This window comes from Rattus rattus, chromosome 5, assembly GCF_011064425.1.
Source record: "Rattus rattus isolate New Zealand chromosome 5, Rrattus_CSIRO_v1, whole genome shotgun sequence".
In the NCBI taxonomy this organism is placed as follows: domain Eukaryota; kingdom Metazoa; phylum Chordata; class Mammalia; order Rodentia; family Muridae; genus Rattus; species Rattus rattus.
In genome coordinates, this window is record NC_046158.1 from 104,613,352 (window position 1) to 104,635,936 (window position 22,585).

General features: G+C 41.0%; 1 non-coding gene across 1 annotated transcript; it reads left to right on the top strand.

Moving 5' to 3' along the window:
- The first annotated feature begins 8,793 nt into the window (after nt 1-8,793).
- Nucleotides 8,794-8,924, top strand: LOC116902600. The gene has a single exon (XR_004388189.1). It is a non-coding gene; the product is annotated as a small nucleolar RNA SNORA17 (small nucleolar RNA).
- Nucleotides 8,925-22,585: the final 13,661 nt, after the last annotated feature.

The window sequence follows — 22,585 nt, forward strand, 5'->3', positions numbered from 1 at the left end:
AGCCGTTAAAGGCTAGGCTCACAACCAAAAATATAAGACTGCATGAAGCTTGTAAAAAATGACAGGTATATATATATCGACTATGAATTACTGTTCAAGGAAATTACTGATTACCTGTCCTTTACAATGGGTAATTAAAGATCAATGTTTCCAAGCATAAACTGAGCAAAATATAATGTGGGAATTCAATTTCTAATAAAATAGTTTATATATATATATATACATATATATATACTAATGCACATTTATTAGTATCTTATGAATTGTTCTCATGAGGAAATTGGGTGCTTTTGTTACTTCGTTTCGTAGAACATCACTTATAGATTTCCCAAACCAACGATTAAAAGAAATAATGTTTCCCTCTAGAAAAACAAAAAAAATCTTTAGAATCATCTAAAAACATAGTGAAAATCAAGTATTAATGTAATGACATCACTGTCATTGAAACAAAGTAATTGGTACCATGAGCACTACACTGGGTCACAGACCAACACCACCTCCAACTACTTAGGGCCCTATTAGAAAACCTATTGGAGAAGGAAAAGACTGAACTCTCAGAAGACAAGGAAGGAAAATCATGAAAAGTGATGTGATTGGGATATGTAGACATAGCACGGAAAGACATGCTCATACATCTGAAATCATTCCTCAGACCTGAAGACAGGATTCTGGCCATGCCTTGAGTGGAAGTTTACGTGATAAGATCCACTGTGGAAACTCATAAACATTCAGTATGAATTTCACCAGATATTGTGGGAAATGGCCAATTTGAATCGTCAGAGAAAATTAACATCCTTTCTACCATGAAAAACATGAGAAAATAAGTGCTTCAAATTAAAATACTGCCGAAACATGAGAAATACATAGGGCACATTTTTGCTGACTAGGATTACGCAATAGTTTAAATAAGACGACGTAAATATGATAATAAAATTAAAAGATAAAAGTTGAATAGTTTCCAGTGTCTGAGTCATGCCTCGTTCATCTTCTCTGCCACTTAGCTAGGTCCCAGGATTGAGAATTTTAGTTTTTAATCCTATAAAGCAGTGGTTCTCAATCTGTGGGTTGAGAAACCTTTGGAAGTCAAATGACTTTCACAGGGGTCATGTAGGACCATTGGAAATATCATATATTTATATTATGATTAATAACTAGCAAACGTATACTTATCAAATAGCAACAGAATAATTTTATGATTGGTGTCACTGTTATGAAATATAGTGGGGAGAGGGGGATACTTTTGGCGTGCCGAGCCAAGGTGCACCCCTCAGAAATTCTGCCGTGCAACAGATATGGTATAAAAGGGCTTTACCAGGGTAGAGGGGAGCAGTGAGGAACTGAGAAAAGGGTAGAGGCAGCGAGAGAGCCATGCGGAGCGTATTACAGCGGCGGAGAGGCAATGTGCACAGGGAGTAGATAGAAAACATTGCCAAAAGAGAGAGATGCACAGGGGGAGAGAAACATATCTAGGATGGCCGCGAACCATTTATCCTGCATATAACACGATAACAGTAACAGTTTGTCCTGGCAGGTCATTTCATAAACAACTGCCAGGTCCCTAGGGCAGGCCAGTGGAATTATGGGTATGCTAACAGTCGCCACAACATGAGGAACTGTATTAAAGGAAGGTTGAGAACCACTGGTATAAAGTTACACATATAACATATCTGGCCTTTCTCCTTTCTTATTTTTCGACTTTCGTTCCTCAGTTTCTGCTGGCCATTTGTAAAAGTACCTTTAATTCTCCTGTAATAATTGTTATCTCCCAGGTTTACCACCTCTGTCTGCTAATCTAGGCCTAGTCCTGGAAGCTTCCAGCCTCTGTACAATCTAATCTAGGCCTAGAATGTTTTCACCTCTTGATATTTGCTGCTGAATAAGCTCACCCTTTCTTGTTTCTGAACCCTGGCTGGCTGGTTCAACTCAGCTGTTCTGGCTCAAACTTCTCTCCCAGCTGCCCTGGCTTTTCTCTCTGCCTCGGAACTGTTCTGCTTGGCCTCCAACTAACTCTAGCAATCTTTTCTAATCTGCTGGCTCCCTCTCATTCTCTTGTTGTCTTTATCTGTGTCTACCCGGCTCTCTCCTCGATCTGTCTCTTTAAAAACTCTTCCAATAAAACTACCTTCTTCCCCCGTTCTGTGCCACTCTACTCTTCCTTTCAACTCAACTTACTGCTCTCCATTAACTCTCCTGAGTTTCTGTACTGTACGTTCTTCCTCCTGCCCTACTTGTCTCCCTCTTAAATAGCATCCCCTTCCTCTATTCATACCAGAGTTGGGCATATCCATTCTGTAAAATCTTTCCCTCATTTGTCATTTTTCTGCCACTCAAATAGTCATCACTTTCAAACACGGGTGCCTCCTTCTACAAGTTAACTCTGCCTTCTTTGTTTGGGATTAAAGACGGTGCTGAGGGCTGAGCCACATCCTAATTAGAAACAGGTTCAAATACTGTGCAACAGTCATTTTCTCTCCCGCCCACCCCTCCCCACTGTGATGAAAAATTGTTTTATCACAATTATTATCCTCTTTATGATACTCAGTGGATATTCAATAATCACCCAGGCCTACTGTATACATGCTCTTTTTTTCATTTATCAAAAACTAAACATACTTCCCTGGTTTATAAATCCCAGCCACATGAATTAGCAATCATGTACCTTGTCTACATATTTCATTTAAAGCTTGAGACCTTTGGAAATGGGATGAATGTTTCATATTAGTTACTATTAACATCCCCGCAAACAGATACTGCACAAAAAACAAACTTAGAGAAAATGGACTTCGTTGGGTAACAGTTTGTCCATCAGCAGGTAAAGCAGGATCAAACCAGCAAATGCAGGACCAAGGGCAGGGGGCTGCTTGTTTATTCCATGTGGAGAAGTGCTTGCACCCAGATGACTTCCCTTTCTCTTTTTATTCAGCCACAGACCCTAGCCTAAGGAACTGTGCTTTCCACAGGCAAGCCTAGGGCTGTGTCTCCTCAGTGGTTCTAACTCCAGTCAGGCCATCAGTGAAGAGAAGCCGCTCTCATCCTTGTGGCTTCCTGGAGTCAGTCTAAAGTCAAACGGTTCTAGAATCTGGAAAGGCAAGGGAAAGAATACAGTGGAATCATAGACCAAGACATGAACTTACTATAGGTGACTCATGTATCTTTACAAATCACTGGTCTCAACTTTTTTAGTTGACACTGCCAAAAAGTAAAATTAGAAAGCATAGATTTCTAAAAAAAAAAAGAAAAAAATTCTCAGTTATGCTCTCAGTTGCTCATAAAGGTATAAAGGTAGTTTTGTTTTCCTGGAAATCCTGCCTTCAAGCAGTCTTCTCCATCTCCGTTTCTACCCCTTTGGCCATGCTTCATTCATACCAATATTTATAAGGCACCTTTAAGAACTAAATAGACAGTACTAAAAACTTCATCCATTCTAAACTAAAGCTTTCACCTACTCACAACCCCAAAAGCTCCTACTTCACTCTAGCCTGGCCCAGTTTTCACCGCTTATCACGAAGCTAGGAAAAAGTAAAATCTGTTTCCTCGTTTCTCCTTGACGTCCTTGCTAGACTCATTAGCAGTGGGAGAAACAATCTAGTATTTGTTGTTTAAAGTCTGTCTTTCTGACGTTGTGTGACTTCTTCTGCAGTATGAATAGAAATGTGACTCTGTTGAGTATCAGAATCTTTGTGGGAGGATAATAGTCTTTATCATTCCCAAGATACAGGGTAGATACAGTTAGACTGTGTTTTCTAACCATTCCTCTTTTGCTCATACTCTCTACAGCATACAGTGCAGCTTACTTCTTGATTCCTTTGTTCCAGAGTCTTAGCCAGGTTTCTAGTTCTGTGATAAAACATAGTGATCATAAGCAAGTGGGTAAGAGAAAGGTTTGTGACACCTTACAGTTTTTATTCTGTCATCCAAGGCAAGACAGGCAGGACTGCAAGGCAGGAACACAGAGCGGGAACTGACGCAGAGGAATTGGGGGGATGTAGATTACAGGCTGGCTCAAAATGCTTTCCTATGTAGTATCTAGGAACACCAGAACAGAGGTGGCACAACCCACCATATGCTGGATGCTCTCATGTCAAGAATCAGTCAATAAAATGCACATCAGGCTTCCCACAGGTCAACCCATTGGGAGCATTTTCTCTGTTCTGTCTTTTCAAAGAACTCCAGCTTGTGTCAAGTCAGCATAAAACTCACCCATACACCCAACAGGCCACCCTATCATCCTTAGCTTTTAGTCCTTGTCATTGTGAGAGTAGAGGGACTCTTTTGCATCTTTCTCACCTAACTCTGGTCACTTAGAAGGTTTCTTGTTTTGGTTTGGTTTTCTGGTTTTCCAAGAGAGTGTTTCTCTTTGTATTCTGAGCTGTCTGGGACCCACTCTGTAGATCAGGCTGGTCTTGAACTCACAGCAATCCATCTGCCTCTGCTGCCCAAGTTCTGGGATTAAAGGCATGAGCCATTTTCTTATTTTTAAAGAATATGGTTGTTTTCTGTTCATGAAGGTTCGCGATCCCACCTTGTAAATTTAAGGTATCATAGGCAGAGAGGTGATATTTCTTCAAAACACATTTGTTGTAAAGAACTAAAAATGTTATGTGTTCACAAGCAATACTGAGGCAATTACATGAATGGTTAATCAGTTCCACCTCCTTCCTCTTGTCAAGACATGTTAATGATGGTCTCCTGCAAGTGTCTTAGAACTACTAGCAAAGCCTGCATAATCTAAGCCTTTCATTTCAGAATCCTGAGAACTCTCACCACCACGACATGAAGATTTGTTTGTGACAATATCACATTCAAATACACAGTAGTGCTTTCTTCTACGAAGGTAAATTTACTTTGCCTGTCATTTTTACATCTTTTACTTTGTCACTTATCCACTGAGAACCTGGATGCCAGTTCTATTCAGAATAACAGATTTGAAATTGCCACTGACAGAGGCTGCTCTTGTCACCTTCTCTTCTTATGGGAAAAAGTAATAGAGGATAGGATAGTTTTACAGACCTTACATTGAAGCTTTTTAATTCTTGCAAACCCAAGATGTGGCAGAAAACAAAAATGCCAAAAAATGCACAAATGCCGGAACAAAGGAAATCAGTGTCTGTGCATACACTTTGTTTTCCATTTCCATGTTGTTCAAACTTACCTTAAGTAGGAGAGAATTTTTAAATCAGGTAAACATATTTCCATTTACAGACTCCTTTACATGCACTGTTAACTAAATAAATACCTACTAAAATTTGTTTACAATGGACAGATTCTTTTATAAACACATGGGATATGCAAAAATATATATTCAATAATGCATTTAAAAGGAAGGGGGAGAAGAAAAGATGGATGTAATTATAACCTCAAAAATAAAAATAATATTATTTTAGAAACATAAATTGATATACAAATAAAAATTTATTTCTGACTTTACCAACTTTATAAGATTTATTCTTATAGTCATAGACAAGTTCATCTACAATTCCTCATCAGAGAGGCCTCTTTGTACAATGGATAGCAGTTATTACAGTGAGAACTGATCGAAACGTGACAAACACGTGTTAATGGAGTGTTTGGCCCTGAATGACACATCCATGTAATACCGCCTCCACACAAGGCTGAGAGGACATCAACGCCGATGAAGCAGAAAAATTTAAGCACTGAGCAGCACTTTAAAGCAGTGCCTGCAAGAGTGACAGAGCTATTGTACCACAGAACTCAGAGCAACTATGGTTGTCTACACTCAACACATAACACAAAAGCAAGCCAGTCAGCATTGAAGCCCAGAGCAGGGAAGCCGGCTGTCAAGAGGTTCCACTCCTAGCTCAGGAGCTATTTACCGGTTCTGAAGGAGGGAAATCAATATTTCAGAGGTATGAATTGTGATAGGTTGCCCAAGACCTAGTGGATGATTGCTATACCCATGCATATATGGACATAGGTAATTGCACTCAATGGGTTATTTGAGGAGGAAGAAGAAGAGGAGGAGGAGGAAGAGGAGGAGGGAGAGGAGAAGGGGGAGGAGGGAGAGGAGGAGGAGGAGGTGGAGGAGGAGGAGGAGGAGGAGGAGGAGGAGGAGGAGGAGGAGGAGGAGGAGGAGGAAGTGGCCCGGAAGAAGGTAGAAATGAAAATGCGGATAGGTGTGATAAAAATGTACATTGTATAGAGGTATTGCATTCTCAAAGAATGAGTTAAACATTTTTTAAAGAATCTGCCTATTTGCCAGCCTACCTTAAGGAAGAAATGAAGTTCAATTTCCAGGTGGAACAAATGGAACCCACACTCTCTTCTCTCTCCATCATTTCGTATAGCTAGAGTCAAATTGTAACTAATGTTAGGTATAGCTTTGGAAGGAAAAAAATGAAAACCTACGCAAACCTCCAACCTCCCAAATGCCTGCAAGTTTCACGCTGCTGAACGAGCAGGTTAGTTGGGGTTATATCCTTCTCATTAACTCTCCAATATTTTACTATGTATCTGTTTGCTCCAGGATGGGAACATGAACAGAACACATCTTAAAACTTCTTTGCCTGATCTTGTTTGTTTGAGCCAACCGAGTGCCCCATGGAAGTAGCAAGGGAAAAGGAAGTCTTGTGTCTTTTAAGCATTCGGGAATCCCAAAAGACTACCAAGGAGCTGAATCTGATGCAATCGCACTAGGGCCTTCTTTACTCAAGCTCCAGCTTCGAGTTTCGGCTCACCTTCAACCCTGAGGCAGCAGGATGGGAGGGTGAAGTCCCATGCCCAGTTTTAAGCAAACATTTATAGAGGCGAGCAAAGTGATAAGGAGGTTTCTGGCCCGGCACACATCTGATTGGGAAGCTTTTTATAACATTTTGTTGCCCTTTAAAGTAATTGGCTGGTGCTAGGAGCCAAACCATAAACCTAACTGCTGCTTTCCTCCTGATTGGTGGTTGTTAGGGAGTGAAGTGCCAGGCGCAGGCTTGTTAGAGAGTAGCCTGGAAACTCTGGAAACTCTGGAAACCGGTGCTACGTGCACAGGGTTTGTTGGTTGTTAACTTGAGTTCAACCTTAAGTCACGTTCTCTATGTTGGAGTCTGAATTCAACATAGAGGTTGTCTGGTCTCAGAAGCCTGGAGCAAAGTGACGGGTTTAACTACGCTATTTATTCTCCATCTCTCTTTAGGAAGAACCAGATCATAGCTCCGATTGCTACTCAGACTTCCCCTATCCTCCTCCAAAGTCGACCTTCATAAACGTAGACCTCACCCCTCATCATAGGACCGGCAGAGACCACTACCAAAAACCACACCAGTCAAAATTCGAAGTTGCGAAGCTCAGTCCTGACAGATACATCCATAAAACACTTCCGCTCCAAAGGCTCAGGGAACACTGCAGAACAGGGAGAGGGAATATTCAAAGAGACCGTGGATCAGAGACTTAGCTGTGGGATTGTGTGTCCTACTAACACCGGAAGCTACACCCATAACGCCTCACGAACAGGAACTGAACAAGGACGATACCTCCAGAACATGCCAAACCAGATAAGGTCACGGTGCCTCAACCAGCCTTCCACAGAGAACGAGAGGCAATGGTGGAAAGGGGGGAGCAGGAGAAGGGGTCTTCGTGAGGGGAAAGCACAGCAATTGGATCTCCAGTGCCAAATGGACAGCGCTGAAGACACACATACAAGTCACACTATGTGAACTCAGCAGGTTATATCTATGAATATACCTTTCTATTCATACGTTTACATATATGTGTGATAACAAAAGATGAAAATGAGGCTATGAATTCAAAGGTAAGCAAAGGGGGCCATGTGAGAGGGTTTGGAGGGAGGAAAGGGAAGATAGATAGTTAAATTACAATATCAAAAATAAGCAAAAGAGGGTTGGGGATTTAGCTCAGTGGTAGAGCACTTGCCTAGCAAGTCCACAACCCTGAAAAAAAAAAAAAAAAAAAAAAAAAAAAAAAAAAAAGAAAAATAAGCAAAAAATTAGAAGTCATTTATATTCCATTGAGAAAAACAACAACTACAATAAAAACCCAACTTCTCTCAAGCTGGCCCCTCTCACCATCTGATTTGTACGAAATATATGTAGGATTCATACATCAGCTGCAGTAAGGTGAGTTACTGCCTCGACATCCATAACGTCTCTATCTTTATTTATACCTTTGACTTCCCAGTTTCTTTTATCCCCACCTCCCAAGCGCTAGGGTTGAGGGCATGAGCCACCACACAAGGCTCCTCTGTCTTTACCACACTGTGAGCCTACAGCACTTTCTTTCACAGTCCCTATGGAAATCGTGCGTTTAATATCTTATGTGCTCTTAATGCTCTGAATCAGACATTACGTTTTTATTGCTATCAACATAAAATGATGCACTAACATATTAGGAAGTGAATGTATCAGAAAGTTTGCAGGGAGTTTAGGGCTCCCAATTCAGTAGCAGAACAGAAGTGGAGATGCTGTGAAGGACACGGATGCTGCCGCCACCACTGCTGCTACTTCTGTGCGACAGCCACCACTGGAAAGTGGGGCTCCAATTACATTTTCTTTCTCTATCCATTAATCATATGTGTGGCATCTGGATATAACCTCTCACGGAAAGTTTGATAATGGGAGAGCCATAATTCTTTTAAAAGAAATCAAATGCCATTGCCGACCGAATGGAAACTAATTGTTGAGACGAGGAAACAAAATTTTTGTACAGCATCACAAATAACAATGAAATGGTGATTTATTAGCTCAGGAAAATGAAAAGCATACACATTAGTAAACAACTGAGGCGACAGCGATTTTACAGACTTGGAGGAAAATAAGACCATAAAAGGTCAAAGCCCCTAGGAGCTTTGTAGGTGTGGCTGCGGTGCCACACGTGCTTCTGTAGGTGACAGAGAGAAGAGAGGCTGTAACCAAACTCACTGTTCTGGCCTATGGACATCTTAAGGATAAGCAGCTTACACTCCCCGGAAAAGCAGGCCTGGACCAATCACAAGGCAGGTGTTCGTGCAAGGGTGGAGATTGGGTACGAGAGAGCAAGAGATGAGTAGTGGGGTTGAGGTGAATGGTGTGAAATTCACAAAAAGAAAAAACAGTAAAGTTTTAAAAATCTCTCTCTCTCTCTCTCTCTCTCTCTCTCTCTCTCTCTCTCTCTCTCTGTGTGTGTGTGTGTGTGTGTGTGTGTGCGTATCTGCCTGTCTGTCTCTCTTTCTCTGCGTGTCTGCCTGCCTATCTATCTCTCTTTCTGTGTGTCTGCCTGTCTTTCTGTCTGTCTGTCTCTTTGTGTGTCTGTGTGAAAACATTAACATTTAAACCAGCAGCTTCAGAAGATGAATACCACTAACACCAAAGAAAGCTTTACGGAATCAAGACATTTAATACACAAATAAATATCACATTATAGGAACTACCCAACAGTTAACTGGTGAGGTGTAGTGCCTGGGTGATACTCTCTGTGGGCTTTCCAAACTGAACGTGGTGACTTCTGTTACTGTTGCAGGGTGGATGTGGAATCCCACAGTAAACAGACCACAGATACCTTGTCCCATTTGTTTTATCCCACTTTAATATCAATTACAGTGACTGTAGGCTTGGCACAGCTTTAATACAGAGATTATATGATTGTACCTAGTTATGTATCAGCAGTGAAGGGGATATTTCCCATCTCTATGATCATGGCCTACTCCCAACTGCCTCCAGCAGTTATAACCTTCTCTGAAAAGAAGGAAACAAATTCATGGTCTTGTCAGTGCAGTCTATACTGAAACACAGGCACATATATTCATGTGTGAATTCCCAGCCATTCAGGCACATCAAGAACATGGTGAGGAAAAGCAAACTTACAAACGGAAGCCAATAGGTAATTGTTTTTAGGGAAACAAATCATTTCCTGTATTTTAGGATTTTGGATGTGAAATTGGTTCATTGGTCCCCAAATACAAACCAGTAGTTTTAAGTTCTCTCCCTGTCAGTACCATCAAACTGAAAGATGTGTGTCATTCATTCAGGGAAGTGGCCTCAGAGAGGGGAAGGGACCAAGGGATTTCTAAGGGGGGAAAGGACACTTCAGAGTTGTTCTCCCTTGGGACAAACACATGAGCCCTAAACTGCTGCTACCACATGCCCAGCAGTTGTAAACTGGACCTGGAGGGTATGCCTTCTGCTAAGATAGGTAAGGTAAATGGTCTCTGATTCACTGAAATTTGATTTTCTTGTAGTTTACAGTTGTATTCATTCGGATCACTTAGCACCACCGAGACACATTGCTGGATGTGTGTGAAGTCCACCACATCTTCGAGAGGTCCATCACACCAAGAGTCCAGAGTTTTACATCTATGGAGGCAAGAGATACAAATTATTCCTGGAAAACCACACCTGATGTTTACTCTCACCTTCCTCTGTACTCCAATACCCTTATCCCCCAACTCTCCACCACCACCTCTGCTGGCTCTGAGGGTTTACTTGGGAACGTGGTTCACATTCTCATTCCACTGCAAACAGGACGCTGTGGTTAGATGTCTGCTGTTGCGTGGAATCACTGTACCTGTTCATTTGGGGGGGGGGGGCTCTGACTAACAGGTGAACTGATTGGTGTTGTCATGCAGAGCTCCAGAGACTAGGCTTGCAGAAGTGACCGGCATTTACTCAGCAGCACTGAAGCCTCGCCATTCAAGGTCTGGCAACGTGGTTTGCAGTAAGCCTTCTGTCTGGCTTTTTTGCATTCCGTTCCTCTCCGCCAACCATTCTATTAGGTCATCAATCTTCTTGGGTTAAATTTCCTTGACTTCTAGAGTTTATCAATGATAATAGTAAGAAAAGTGGTGTTTGCAGGTTTGATTAAGTATCTGGATTTGGACCACTTTTCAGGAATTACGTGTGTCAGACTTGAGTGAAATCACTCAGTCTCTGTCCTAAGAGAAAAAAAGAGAGGGCGTATACACATAGAAGAGGAAGAGGGAATGTGTTCCTGGAGACAGAGTATGTGACACAGCCACAGGAGGATGCCATGGCCATGAGAAATAGTCAGAAGTGAAGAACAGATTCCTTTATTAATCACACAGGGCTCACAGCCCTGGAATTTGCTCCAGTAATTCAGATTTTAGACTCCAAGCCTCCAAAGCTAAGAAAAAACAAATCAGCTGTTTAAACTGTAAAATTGGGGGATAGAGAAGGTGACTCAACAGTTAAAAGTACATAATGCTTTTGCAGAAGACCTGAGCTCAATTCCTAGCACTCACAAGGGGTGGCCCACAACACCAGCACCAATGAACTCAATGCCTTCTTCTGACCCGTGCACATGCTGTACTCATGTGTGCATATCTATAGGCAAATATACACACATACACATGAATAAAAATAAAACAAGTCTAAACAGGCAAGCGAATGGTAATTTGTTCCAACATAGAATACAAAATACTTGTCTTTCTTTATTATTCCCCAGGGGAGTTATAGACTGGTGATTAGGGGGCAAATCTTAAAGGCTCTTCACTGGTGATCATCTAAAAGAAAGGTAGGACCATTGCTATACTGACAAAAAGTACGCTACTATTTTAATTAAATAGCAGCAATAAAGTACCTCCATATTGAAATGGTAGCATAAGTTGTGTGTGCTTGACCATTTTACAGAGCACATAGATTTTAAAACACCGTGTGATGCATTGTCAGGACTTATACCTTTATCACTCAATTTAAAATTCACTTGAAAAGGAAATTATATTTATAACATTTTAACAAAGCCAATAAGTCTAAGTTTAACAAAAGAAGTACTCCTTCTGGTATTAAAATATGAATACCCTCCTCCCATTTTCCCTTCAAAGTATTAAACACAACTTCACCAGACAGCTAGGATATTACTTTAATGGATATATTGTTTCATACCTTTTACTTTTAACTAAGGAATTCCTTTCTCCAAATTACAAATTGAAAACTAGATTATAATAAGAATAGAAATGACTATAATAGCAAAATATGACTGGTAAGACCATCATCAACTAGGTCAAAACTTGTCAGAACACATTTCCCATTGCTCCTGGGCCAGCTTCTCTCACAATCTGAAGAGGATATCACTACTTCTGTGGGTAAGTGAAAACAAAAGGCATTTGTGCTGTTGGCCCCAGGCATCTTACCTAAATCAGACAACAAACCCAGTCCAAGGCTGGAGAACCCAATGGCCACCTATTGCAGCTATAGTCAGGTGTTTCAGACTTCATGATTTAACCCAGGAATTGATACCGTCCAGCTGTGTGTAACTATGCAGAAGCTTTCTGACTAGAGTCTCAGAAATATCTTCTGTAAATGAGGTCAGTGATGGAGTGTGTTTGTGACAATGAGATGAGATTGCTTTTAAGTATTTATACCTGCACAGCATTTTTTAATTAGATATTTTTTATTTACATTTCAAATGTTATTCCCTTTCCTGGTTACCTGGACATAAGCCCCCTGTCCCATCCTCCTCCCCTTCTTCTCTAAGGGTGTTTCCTCCCCAACCATCCCCCTTCTTGCCCCTCTGACATTCCCTTACACTGGTAGTGTCCGGGGGCATGTAAACAGTGCTCGACCTATGCCTGTCCTAAGAGCTGTTCCTTCAGAATGACAAAATGAGGAATTCTCTAGACATGTTCTGCAGGGCAAAAACTCACAAAGGGTTAAAATTAGTTACATGCAGCCATTGAAAGATCTGTTAACTTCGGATTGGTGTGGTGGCACAGGCCTTTGATTCCATCACTTGAGAAGCCGAGTCAGGGAGATCTCTGTGAGTATTAGACTAGCCAGGTCTACACAGTGAATGCTAGGAAAGCCAGGGATACATTGTAAGACTTTTTCTCAACAAAACCCCCCTAAATAAATATATATGTCAAATTCATTAGAGGAGTATTATAAAGGAAGAAACATTTCTTACATAAAATCTGGTAACTCTTAGAGGAAAGTCTGAGAATCAGTGAAACTTGGGTCTCAAGCCACTCAAACTATAGTTTAAATTTATGGGTGATTACAGTCAATATGCATAGGTGCCCTCCCTTCCTCCACTCACCTCAAACTCACCCTCCCCTGGCTGGTCTTCTCCAGGAATGTCAGGTGTTTAATTCTGCTTGGGCTGCCATAACCAACCTTCCAACCAACATGCAGGGAGCCTTACAAACTGTCATTCATTTTTCGTGGTTCTGGAAACTAGGAGTGAGAGGCTAAGGTGAAGAGTAGATTTGATGCTTTGTGACCCCATTTCTTGGGTCCTAGATAATTGTCTTCTAACTGTGTTGTTTTAGAACAATAAGAAGGGAGGGGCCCCATGGGCTGCATATTAATTCCCATTTATAATGACTCTGTACTCATGACCTAATCACTTCCCAAAGGCTCTGGCTCCCGATTCCTTTACATTTGAGCTGTAAAGCTCAGCACATGAATCAGGAAAGAAAACACAAACATCTGGCTTAGGATAGGGACATAGAAGAGGTAGAGCTTCAAAATCCTGGTTGTATGATCACCCCCGTGCCCAACTTTGGAGACATCAGTCTAAGTTTTGCTAAGAGGTAGGGAGCGTGCATAGCATTTCCAACAGAAATAATTTGAAGAGGAATGAGAGAGGCACTGAAGAGTTGCTCGGAAAGAAAGCAGGTAAACAGTGGCTAATGTCTCTGTGAAGATAAGGTAAACCAGCGAATAACTTTCCTAAACAAAAGAAGCCTTGGGGAACTGACCTCAAAAATTCATAAAGAGCAAAGCATCCCAAACAAGGATGCAGCAGTTTATGTCCAGGCCACCATCAGGAGCAGAACAAGATGCTGTTTACGAGAGAATAACAGGTGAAGCTGATACCAAGGAAGAAGTTTGCTTTATTAAAAAAAAAATATCGCTTCAGACTTTGCAAGGTGTCATCATAAGATGACTAAGCGCTCACCCAGTGCATTTCCTCTACTTACCCCAGAGGATTCAGAGTGAGGGAGACACAGAGTAAAGGAGCAAAGAGTAACAAAAGGTGAGCTAGTTGGCATTTAATATTTCCATAAAATGTTACTCAACATTTTCAGTTTAGAACAAAAGCTTCTGAGACAATAAGAAATAAGAGAATGACCTAGACACAGTGAAACTGTCATGAAAATGTCATATGGCAGAGTCTTATTTAATATTATTTAATCATTTTTTACAATCTAGATTTTCTCCCCATCACGGTCCACCCTCTGACTGTTCCACATCTCATACCTCCTCCCTGCTTCATCTCCAAAAGGATGTTCCCATCCCCCACCCCCAACCCCACCACACCCCAGACCTCCCTGCTCCTTAGGGCCTCCAGTCTCTTGAGGGTTAGATGTATCTTCTGTGACTGAATCCAGACCTGGCAGTCGTCTGCTGTATATGTGTTGGGGATTTTATATCAGCTGGCGTGTGCTTCCTGTTTGCTGGATCAGGGTCTGAGCGATCTCAGGGGTCCATGTTAGTTGAGATTGCTGATCTCCTTATAGGGTTGCCCTCCTCTTCAGTTTTTTCCAGCTTTTCCTAATTCAACCACAGGGGTCAGCAGCTTCTGTTCATTGGTTGGGTGCAAATATCTGCATCTGACTCTTTCAGCTGCTTGTTGGGTCTTTCAGAGGACTATGATAGGCCCCTTTTTGTGAGCACTCCATAGCCTCAGTAATAGTGCCAGGCCTGGGGCCTCCCCTTGAGCTGGATCCCATTTGGGCCTATTGCCGGACCTTTTTTCCCCTCATGTTGTTCTCCAGTTTTGTCCCTGTTCTTTCAGACAGGAACAATTCTGGGTCAGAGTTTTCGTCTGTGGGATGGCAACCCCATCCCTCACTTGATGCCCTGTCTTTCTTCTGCAGGTGGGCTCCACAAGTTCCCTTTCCCTACCGTAGGTCATTTCATCTAAGGTCACCTCCTTTTTGTCCTGAGAGTCTCTCATTTCCTAGGACTCTAACACATTCTGGAGGTGCCCCAACATACTACCTCTGGAGTTTACCTGTTTCCATTCTTTTTCTTGGCCCTCAGGGCTTCAGTCAGAAGTCTATGAATATCTTCAAAACATCAGGGAAATGCAAATAAAAAAAAAAACCCTGAGATTCTACCTCATACCAGTCAGAATGGCTAAGATCAAAAACCAGGTGAGAGTAGAGGAGAAATAGGTGAGGATGTGGAGAAATAGGTACACTCCTTAATTGTTGGTGGGATTGCAAGCCGGTACAACCACTCTGGAAATCAGTCTGGCAGTTCCTCAAAAAATTAGACACAGTACTACCTGAGGGCCCAGCTATACCTCTCCTGGGCATATACGCAAAAGATGCTCCAACATAGAACAAGGATGCATGCTCCACTATGTTCATAGCAGCCTTATTTATAGTAGCAGAAGCAGCAAAGAACCCAGCTGTCCTTCAACAAAGGAATGGATACAGAAAATGTGGTACATCTACACAATGAAGTACTATTCTACTATTAAAAACAATGACTACATGAAATTCTTAGACAAATGGATGGAACTGTATTTCCTCATGGGAGGAAATACAGGGATGAATAGTGGAACAGAGACTGAAGGAAATGTCATCCAGAGACTGCCCCACCTGGTGATCCATCCCATATGCAGCCACCAAATCCAGTCACGATTCCTGATGCCAAGAAGTGCTTTTTGACAGGAGCCAGATATGGGTGACTCCTGAGAGGCTCTGCCAGAGCTCTACTGATACAGATGAGGATGGTTGCAGCTAACCATTGAACTGAACAAGCAGACTCCACCACAATGGAGGAGCTATAGAAAAGCCTGAAGGAGCCGAAGGGGTTTGCAATCCCATAGGAAGAGCAACAATACCAAGCAACCAGAGGGCATGAGAACTCCCAGGGACTAAACCACCACCCAATGAGTACGCACAAAGGGACTCCAGCCACATACATAGCAGAGGATGTCATTGTTAGGTACCAATAGGAGGAAAAGGCCTTGGTCCTGTGAAGGTTCATTTGCCCAATGTAGGGGAATGCTGGGGCATTGAGTTGGGAGTGGGTGGGTGGGAGTGGGTGGGTGGGAGTGGGAGCATCTTCATAGAAGCAGGGGTGTGGGGAGGCATTATGGGAGAGGGGGAAGGGGATAACATTTGAAATGTAAATACATAAAATATCCAAGAAAATTAAAAATAAAAAAAGAAATAAAGAGCAGTGAGCTAGCATTAAAGTCTATCCCAAACACTGAAACTAGTAACAGCAACAATATTCATATATTGTAGGTAAAATGTTTGATAGTCTTAACAAAAGTGAAGAGAGACTGACAAGGTTCATCAAAGAGTTATGAAGATGGAAACTGAAGGAAACGAAAATGTTCACTGTCTTCAAGGATCGGATTCAGTAAAATATTAAAGGTATAAATCAAAGGAACATAGTTGACAGATAACATATATATATGTATATATAGACAGATAATATATATATATTATTGACTCTTGTTCATTCAAGTGGAACACAAACTTTAAAGTTTTAGTTAATGCTAAGTAATTATTAATATGTTTGTCTTTGCATGTCCAAAACAGAAAATTGGACAAGAAAACAATTAACCGTGGCTCTAAGACATAGACAAAATAATTCCTTTCTGTTGCAAGTGCCATTGTAGTACTACCTATGAGCAGAGAAAAAAACCAATACAATAGTAGTGCATTATTTGAAAGCCATAACTGTGTTTTGAAAAAAGTATTCCTATAATCATTACATTCTTCTGTTCAGTAGTTACTATATGTGTGCATGTGTGTACGCATGTACAAACACCCAATTCTGGGTCATAAGGAGGAAATCATGTCTTTACACTTAGTAAAAGCAAGCGCATATCTGCAAGTTTCAAATACATGAAAGTTTTCTTTATAATGAACCCTTCTATATTCCACCACACAGATTCGAGTAGCTAAGTCATAAATTTTCCATAATGCAAAGCTAATCATACATTCACCCACTGAGTGAAACAATGAGCTTTGCAGGAATTGTTAAGTGACCCAGCTGTAAATACATGGGATTTATTGCCCTGTGAAAGGAAATTTCTGGGTGAAATTTTGCTCTCTGCATTTCACACTGGGAGAAAGTAAAATCAAAGTGTCTGTCGTTGTCCTCCAATGCCAGTCAATGACACCTGAAAGTTTCTCGTTACTGCTCAGAACCATTACACTGGATGGAGCACTTTAGAAAGGAGATGAGGCTAGAGGTGTCGTTATATTTTGTCCATCCTGAATCACTCTACCTGGAGGTCACCCATCTCCTCAACCACAGCATAAGTGTATGAATGTTTGTGGGATGCAGTTCTCAGTTCAGGTAAAGCATTTGCTTAATGTGGCTTCCACTTGTTTGTTAAGAAACCAAAGCTTTCTAGCCTCTGGTTTTATTCAAGTCGTCACACTGACATCTTGTGGCGGCAGCTGAATAGAAACTAAAAGGGTCTGAGATGCAGTGAAGCTTCTCCCACTGCATGAGGTCATCCAGCCTGCCTGGTGGGGGCTACCCAGGCTCTGTTGCTCTAAGAAGTTATGGGATACCATGCAGGAAGGAAACTTCCATATAACGTGGTTTTGTGGTTGCTTGGTAGGAAATGTCACATTCTAAATTAAGCATAGAGGATGAAGCTAAGTTGAAAGCTGGAATTGTCTTGGTATCAAGCACAGCATATGCTCCAAAAAAGGACCGTGATGTCAAAATCTGCCTTGGTCCATTTACTATTTCTCTAATTTAACACTCACGGAACATATGTTCCTAATAGCATAGTAGCTTTCCAGATATACAACTAAGGTAGCTTCAGATCAGGGTAAAAATAAAGACCAGTCTACATAAAGCATACTCCCCTGCCTGGCTGAATCAGAGGCTACACAGAGACCTTCCCAGGGAGAAGTACTAATTTTAAACACACTTTGTTGCCTTAAATTCCATAACCCAACTGTAGTTTCCCCTCCTTCCCTTCCCCCAGTCCCTCTCTCCTACTTCTACTCTGTCCCCAAATCCCATCCGTTCTTCCTCCATTTCTCTTCAAAAAAGAGCAGTCCTCCTATGGATATCAATAAACACAGCATATCAAGTTGTAGTAAGATGAGACAACCTCATATTAAGGGTGAATGGATGCAACCCAGTAGGAGTAAAATAGCTCTAAAAGCAGGCAGAAATGTCAGAGGTAGCCCTGACTCACTCTTTTAGGAGTCCTCAAAGGCAACCACGCTACATGAACATAACAAATATGCAAACAGCCTAGGTGAGACTCATGCCGGCTCACTGGTTGTTCAACCAGCCTCTGTGAGCCCCTGTGAGCCCTGGTTAGTTGATTCTTTGCGTTTTCTTGTGGTGCCTTTGAACCCTCTGGCTGCTACAATCCTTCCTACCTCTCTTCCACAGGACTCACCTAGCTGTGGGTCTCTGTATCAATTTCCATCAGTTTCTAGATGGAGCCTCTGTGATGATGACTTTGATTGTGCTAGACTCCTGTCTACAAGTGTAGGTAATATCATTAGGAATCATTTTTTGCATTTTTTCCTTCCTTCCTTTCAGTTTTGCTTTCTCTCTTTCTTTCTCCTGGAATCTTTGATTTTACTCTCCAAGCTACCCAGACTCTGGTTCCTGGCCATTCAAGCAATATCATAGGTGGGCTCCCTCTCTTGGCATAGGTATTAAGATGGACCAGTCATTAGTTGGTCATTCACACAATTTCTGTGCCTCTGCCTTTACTCATAAATTAGTTTAAAAATATTCCAGTGCAGGATAATTTTCGATTGAAGGGTGATGTCACCAAGTGACAAAGTAACTCCCATTGGGTTAGCTGAAGAGAAGGAGGAAAAGATGCAGGAAGTCCAGAAGGAATCAGGTGAGAACAAAAGCCCTTTTAACGAGGGCAACAGAATCAGAAAGACTGACTGCCCTACCTTAGCTTCAGAGAGTTTGCGATCTCAGCCCTGTCAGTGTCCATGACATTGAGAAAAGAAGGTAACAGAGCTAGAGGCAGTTCCTAAGGAAGTGAACCACCATGAAGCTGAAGAGGCTCAGAATCTGCAGTCTTTGAGGTTGTTTACTTCTGCATATGAGTTCTCCAGGACATGTTGTATTTATTTCCAAAACCATATTCATCTTGGGAGAATTCTACTGACTAATAAGCTCTTGCTATGCTTGAAAGTGGTCAGGATACCCATCAAGCTACAGGAAATGTTTACACTGTGCTGGATGTAAAGGACCATTTCTGTTTCTTTTAAATCTCTCACTTTCCTCTAAACTTTAAAGTGATGTTTTCTTGGTTATGGTCTCCTAGTAATTCTCTCTATATTTAGGTTTTGAAAAACAACAGGAAATATGTAGACATAATGTTATGGTGTACTGTGTAAAGATTATCTGTGTGTTATTCAAATGCTGACTTCTGTGCCCCCATATCTAGTTGATTTTTTTCTGTATTTATTACTGCCTGTTAAGAGAGGAATAGTTAAAACTGTACCTTGGAGAACCTTACCTGGATTGTTCACATGGATATCTACTTACCTGATTTATCCTCTATCACTCACTCCAGATAATGGTCTACAGTTTGATGTTTAGGGCACATGCTTGACATGGGTCAATGGATTGTTAGAAACATTTATAAAACTGACCTGCTCTTGAAATAGAAGTGATGATTAAAAGAAATCATTTCAATGGAAGGGGGGATTCCATGTATCTCAAACCTGACTCCTCTAAAAAGCCTCTGTTTAGTATTCGTATACTGTCAAGTATCACTGCAGGAATTTCTGGTTTAAGAAAAGAGAGAACAATCTATACAGAGGCGCTGTTCTAGAAAGGTGAAATACTAGCTTCCATTTTAGCTGACACAGTCCCCGGCTAGTATAGTTTGTCAAAGGAACAAATTCTCGAAGGTCTTGCAACATTTATATTACAAATTGACAAAATGCCAGTTTGAGTTAAACATTAGGATGCGGAAGTGCATGTTTCTGTCACTGTGCATCAGGGATGGACCTCCTCCTTGCCTTCTGTTCAGGCTGAGGGTCAAAGTTACTCTGGCCTGTCCAATGTGTGCTGGAGGAGATGAGTACCTGTTTGTAGACTAGTGATCAGCTGAGGTCTCAGTGAAGTCCCAGTTCATTCACACTGAGGCAGCTGAGCTGGTACTGGACACCGTTGTAAGCAAACATGACTGAACAAAACTTTATACCATGGTGGACTTTGCTGCAGCCCTTGGGTAGAAAATTATAAGCTTGAGTCAGAAATCAACACCCTTTTCAGTTCCACTAAGTACCCAGCACTTGCTGTTCTGAAATACAGCTCTGTGAATTCTGGCCTCCTAGGCCTAACACAGTGATAGCATTGTCTTCAGTGGATGGCAAACAACAGCAATGAACAACATACATCTATGGCTTTAACAGCTGAAGAGCATCTAGGGAGGGGTTTCTATTGCAGAAGGAAGAGTGAGGCAGATGCTTGCAAGGTAACTGCAGATTGACCAGCCCTTCTTATCTCCTGCCTCCTCATCCTTCTCTCCTTAGGGAGTAATCTGACAGTTTAATGAAGACCAAGGCTTCTGTCTTTAATAAAAATATTTTTATTAATTCTTTGAGAATTTCATAAAATACATTTCAAATATATTCACCATCATCCCCTAAATTCCTGTCAAACTTATTCCACCTCTCATTCAACCCCATGTCCTGTTTAAAAAAATGGAAAAGATAATATATCCAGTCCAGTTTGTGCTGATCATATGTCCATGGGTATAGAGTTAACTGGAGCATAATAGACCTTCCAGTGGCCACAGCCTTAGGGAAAACTCTCAGTTTTTCAAGAAACAATTGTCTATAGCTCCTCAATTAGGGGTGGGGCCTAATGAGCTCCCTCCTGCTACGTGCTAGAAAGTTGGCTAATCTGATCTTGTATGGGTCTTATGCAGACAACCATGGCTGCTGGGACCTCATGAATGCAGTGGTTTTGCAGTGTCTGGAAGATGCTGCTTCACCCCAAAAATCAACTCAATCTTTTTAACTTACAGAAGCATCCACCAGCAAATCTTGAAGTTAATAGGGCTATTTCTTTGGCTTGAAATTTTATCTCTGTTGAACGTATCACTGCGTCATAAATATGGGGAGTAATATAGATGTGTGTCACCTACTTTGCAAGAAGAGTCAGAATGGTGAAGCAAGCTTTTGTGTTCTAATCTTCCTTACGTATCAGGTTAATTGCAAAGTTCATTCAGACTCCACAGTTTTCATTGTTGGTAATGTGTATTCATTTGAAAGCCTGTAGCTTAATTTTGGAACAGTCAGTTGCGCTCAAAGTGACACCAAAAAATTATTCATTTAATCTCACACTGAAATTGATATGAAAAATCACAATTGGGTTATGAATACAGAATATTTGGATAAAATTCATTATTTTCCGATTATTTTCATGAGCTTTCTTCAATACACTACAATCTCATTTTCTTTCTCATTTTTAACTACTATTTACCAAAATAAAGAAAAAGAAGATCTCAGATCAAAATAGTGTGAGTTCGGACATCTATGAAGACGATAATGGTCAGAAAGGAAGAAAGGCCTGGTACTGACATCTGATACCTGGGAAGCCATAGAACTTCAGCTTTCATGTGACAATTATCTTGTAATGCAATTTATTAATATCCTTCCTAGATTGTTTTTGGTTATATAATCAATAAAAGTATCTTATCATTAATTACTAGAGTCAACTACAAACATGAACGGCTTTATCAAGTATTTCCACAGAAAGTCATAAGACATACCATTCTGAAATCAAAATAACTAAGTTTGAGACTATGAAATGTATTTTTAATTTTATATGTTTTACTATGAACAAAATGTTCTCATTGCATGATTTCCCCTCTTCCCAAATCCTCCCATATCGTGTTCCACCCTTTCACCCACCTATCCATCTACCCAACTTCACCCATCCTCTCTCTTTAGAAAACAGTAAAACAAACAAACAAAAGAAGCACCAGAATTTTTAACTGGAAAAAAAAAAAGAACCCAGAACACATGCACAAAACCCACAAAAACACAAAATTGGCAACCATAATACAGAAACAAAAGGTTGAAAGAAAGAACAGTAAGAAAAGAAAAGAAAAGAAAAGAAAGAGAAAAGAAAAGAAGAGAAAAGAAAAGAAGAGAGAAATGTCCAAAGTTATATGAGACAGAAAGTCTACAAAGAAATCTATTTTGTGTTGTGTCGTTCATCTATTGCTGGGCACGGGGCCAGCACTGAAATGTCACTAATGGGCCATTTGTGCAATGTCCCTTCTTGTCGATTTTGCCCTTAAGAAATAACAGCATCTTCATAGCAGCAAGCAGGAGCACTGTGATGTGATGTGAAGTGCTCCCCCCCTCCCTCCCTTGTGCGTGCTGTGGCTCTGACCTGCGAGTTCATCTCCTTAGTCTGGATATGGAGCTGTTACTCCATCTTGATCCCCATTTATATTCTATTTCTTCCTCATAACAATGAGCATCGTGTTCCCTTTACTGCTCTACTTCTATCTCGATTAGGCAGCTGTTGCTAAATTATCTTAATTCTTCTATTCATCATACACAAAGGAAATCAAGAGTGCTCTGAACCTTTTGCAAGCAGCTTATGAATATTTAGTCTTACAGTTCAAATGCCTACCTTTTCACAAAGTGAAAATCTTTCCACTCCACAAAAAATGATCTTTTAAA